General features: G+C 37.2%; 1 pseudogene; it reads right to left on the bottom strand.

The window, feature by feature from the left end:
- Positions 1-206: 206 nt before the first annotated feature.
- Positions 207-4,618, bottom strand: LOC125470245 (annotated as a pseudogene).

Consider the following 4,618-nt stretch of genomic DNA (forward strand, 5'->3'; position numbering starts at 1 on the left):
GTATCATAAGAGTTGCTCGATCACTTGACAGATTCAATTAATAACACATATAGTTTCAACTAATAACACATATCATATATCACTAGCCAATGCACGAATGAATGGCTACCTGAACTGCACTCAGCAGCAGAACAACTCCCTCCAATATAGCATTCAAGACAAGGAAGCACCGAAACTTGTCAAAACTGAAAAGATGCAAAACAATTTCAACCCGGTCTTTCTATAAATGCCAACAAAGCAGGATCTACTTTATCTTTACACAATAAAATAACGACTAACTTCGTAGTTGATGCAACTGCAGAAAAACCTCTCTCCACCATTTCTTGAATAAGCCTCACCGCCGTTGACTTCTCATTGTTATTGATAAACCCTCGAATAATTGTGTTGTACATGCAACCATCTGGACAACAACCTTTCTCTTCCATTTCTCTAAGCAAGCTTTCTGCTTCACTTGCTAGTCCCCGGTTACAAAATCCACTAATCATTATGGCATATGTCCAGGCATTAGGTTGAATTCCTTTTGATGATAAACTATGAAAGAGATCCCATGCATATTCTACTTTTTCAGCTTTGCAAAATCCTTCAATAAGAATATTGTAAGTTACAATATGAAAATCCAACTTCTTTCCCTCCATCTCTTCAAAAAGTTCAACTGCCATAGAAAGTTGCTGGTTTTTACAAAGGCCATCCAACAAAATATTATAAGTTCGAATATTTGGAAGTTGGCCACAAGCTTGCATTTGAGAGAACAAGTTCTGTGCATCTCGTATTCTTCCCGTCTTGCAAAACTGATAGGAGCTTGTTCATGCGACTTAATTAGCTTGTTCTCGTGCATTTATGTTGTGTTTACTTATCTATTTTAGTGTTTAAGGCCACTTTTGTGTATTTTCAGGTTTAAAGGACATATTACATGAAATGATGCAATTTGGAGCTTTTGGAGCAAAACTGAGCTGGAATGTGATTGTTCCATTAAACCTAATTCCTCCATATTCTAATCAGCCACCATAGCATCATACATTCCCATTATTCAACCATTAAGCCATGGCTCCCATTTAATTAATCACCCTAATTCCTCCATTCTCTCCCATTTTCTTTCTTTTGTGCCGTAGCCATTATCACCTAGATTCAATAATCTTTCAGAGGGGACTCCACTCATTCACCATAAGAAAACTCTTGATTATTCACATTTGTTTAACCTATTGCTGCAGCCACTTTTTCTCATTTTTCCGTCCATAATTGGTACATCTATTCCATCACCCTAATATCCCATAATTCTAATCCATTCACAACCTAATTAACCATTTTTTTATTCAAGCCGTGGCACCCCCCCATTTCCCATTTATTCCATGTTTATTAATTAGCCACTATCCCATTTACATCCTCTAATCCGTGCATTCCCATTAAGCCACCATTCCATTTCTTATTTAGCCATTCACCATATATTATTATTCATTAATCCATTCACTTCCCATTATTTATTCACAAACCGTGCATTGCCATTAGGGCTAATAAACTAATAAATGATTAAGCCACCATATCCCATTATTCTAACTCCATAAGCCTAAACAATTCCATCCATCATTCACTTCCCATTATTTATGCTAAACCGTGCATTGCCATTTATTTATTCAGCCACTAACTTCCCATTATCCATATACAATCCGCACCCTAATAACATTCCATTTACTCCCATTATTAAACCCTAATTCCACTAACCCTAAAAGAATATATTAGACCTTCACACCATATTCTCTGGGTCCGTAGTATTATCTCCCAATTTCTCCCATTGCCGCAGCCATTCCTCCAACCTTTCACACCATTCCACACCATCCTCCATCACTCCACTACCTTGCTGCACCACCTTATCACCATAGATCCATCCCTAAACCAGAAAATCAACCAAAAACACAAGAAAACCAATCTGCCGCAGAAGGAGAAGAGGAAAGAGGAGCTTCGACGCGCACCAATTCACGTGGATTCGTTGGGCGTTCTAGGTGTAATCGTTCCTTTGTGCTTTATGTTTAAATTCAATTGTAATTCTCTTTTTGTGAACATGAGAGGCTAAATCCCCCTAGTTAGCTAGGGGGTGATTCAAAACCATGTTTATGCTTGCAATATGAATTGATTATATTTGGTTGGAATTTCGTAAGTTGTGGATTCAATTTGTTTAACTGCTTGATCGATAACTTATTTATGTATGTTGATTGAGAGTGCACGCTTAATTTTCATGCATGAATATGATGCTAGAATATAAGTGAATTTCACCTAATAGTTATGAACTTATATTCACAAGTAGTGGAGGTTGCTTATAAACAATCGCGTTAATTGAATTCCTGGCAAGAGTATCATGCTTTTCATAGTTACAAATGCCTTGTCGATGCTTATAATTTCCAAAGAACGTAATGATTCTAACTTGTATCTTTATCATGCTGTTCATATAGAGAACTTGTTAGGAATAATTTGTTTGCGATGCATATTCATCCAATTCAATGATTCTAGGGAAATTTGAAGGTTAATTTAAGCGGACCTAATTAACTTGGAGTGTCGAGTTCCATAATTTATCGAAAGACCAACTGAAAATCAAAGTGTATGCAAGTGTGACATGTGTGGAGAAGAACCTTCTAGCTAGCATTCATCCATATTTTTTATCTCATTCATATTTACGTTTTGCCTTTAATTACAATTTGTCCATCTAATTTAATCTCGTCCAAACACAATCCCCCCTTTACTTTATTGTCAAATTAGTTAGAAATCAATTTAGTTTGTGTTTTTAAAGAATTTTGAGTCTTTTGGTTTGTCTTAATGTTTTAACGTTTAGTTTCACATTCTTTGAGTCTAGTTTAGTGTTTTATATTGTTTTTACGTTTTTGAGTCAAAATCCAAGTGATTAACAATCCCTCCTAATCCCCGGTCCAGAACGATCCCTACTTATACTTATACTACAATTGACAAAAAGAGGGTTTAATTTGTGTGCGTATAAATCTCGCATCAAAAACCCATCCATAAGAGTGTTATAAGTAATAGTATTTGGAACAACTCCCTTACGAGACATTTCCAGAAAAAGCATCTGGGCATCATCCATCCGTTTACACTTACAGTAGCCGTTTATCAATATGCTATAAGTACGAGCATTAACCATGCAGCCTTTGCTAAGCATTATTTCAAAAACCTTTTTCGCCTCGTCCATTTCTCCTTGTGTCATCATTTCGACAACGCTCCTTGCTTCCTGGATCATCCTCTCTTTGCAGAATGTATCAACCAAGACATTGAAGGTGTGCACATTTGGAATGATATGTTTCCCCACCATTTCATTCAACAATCTTGTAGCTTCTTTCCAATTCCCTACTTTGCAAACTCCGTGAATCAAAGAGGTATAGTAATGATGTCGGGAGCAATGCCCTTACTCATCATTTCTAAAAAGAGATTCAGTGCATCAACAACTAGAGCATCTTTGCAAAGACTGTCGATGATTGTGTTGTAGACAATTACGTTAGGCAAGCAAGCATTTTCTTCCATCTTCTTAAGCAATTGGATTGTTGCACTATTGTTACATTTCATGCAAAGACCCTTAACTAATGTGCCGAAAGAAACCACATTCAGCTTGCAATTACCACTCTCCAACATTTTATTGAAAAGTGCTGCAGCCTCGGCCTCTCTATTCTTAAGAAGAAAGCCGTTGATTAGAGTGGTGTAGGTCGTGACATCTGGCTCAAAACCTAATTTGAAGAAGTTACCCAAGACTGACAAACTAAACTCCACTTGGTTGAGATGGCAAAAGCAATTAATGATAATGACTAAAGTATAAACATCTGGACAAATTCCGGACACAACCATTTGGTTATTCATGGAGATGACTGCCAGAATAATGTTTCAACTTGGCAAGTTGAGTCAAGATTTGGTTGAAAGGGACAACGGAAGGCAGAGGACGCCTTTGAAGCATTTCGTCGACCACATTGAGAGCATCGTCAACATTATTGATTTTCACAAGCTGGTGTTGTTGAGTGTTTCTAGATTCGGTCAATTTAGAAGCTCGATGTTATTCTAGGTTAAAGGAAATAAAATAGTCAACTAACATATATGGTTTGGAGTGATTGTAGGACACAATAAGAGGATTGGAGTAATTATAGTGATTGATTGTAATTAGCTTTCTTTTACCTAGAATAGCATCGCATCCTTGTATAAATCTCTACCTATGTACAGATGCTATGATATACAAAATATATTCATACAAACAATTTAATATGGCATCAGAGCACCGATCTTGGTGACTTTAGAAGGCTCATTTTGCTTCGGCCACAAACACAACCAATTCCTCTTCATCAAACACAGCCACCATGGGCGACAAAGAATCAACTGAGATGATACCTCATGTATTTGATCCTCTCATTCTGCATCATTCAGACTCACCAAGTCTTGTTTCGGTCTCCCAACTTCTTGATGGATACAACTATGGACAATGAAGCCGCTCTATGCGAATTGCTCTCAGGGCCAAAAACAAACTAGGGTTCATTAATGGATCAATCAAGAACCCTGCAACCACTGATGCTAAATATCCAATTTGGCAGAGATGCAATGATATGGTCTTGTCCTGGATTCGGCAATCCGTGGAGGGCAACAT

The sequence above is a fragment of a genome, unplaced genomic scaffold (genome assembly GCF_019419815.1).
Source record: "Pyrus x bretschneideri cultivar Hongxiangsu unplaced genomic scaffold, Pyrus_bretschneideri_v1 Contig10, whole genome shotgun sequence".
In the NCBI taxonomy this organism is placed as follows: domain Eukaryota; kingdom Viridiplantae; phylum Streptophyta; class Magnoliopsida; order Rosales; family Rosaceae; genus Pyrus; species Pyrus x bretschneideri.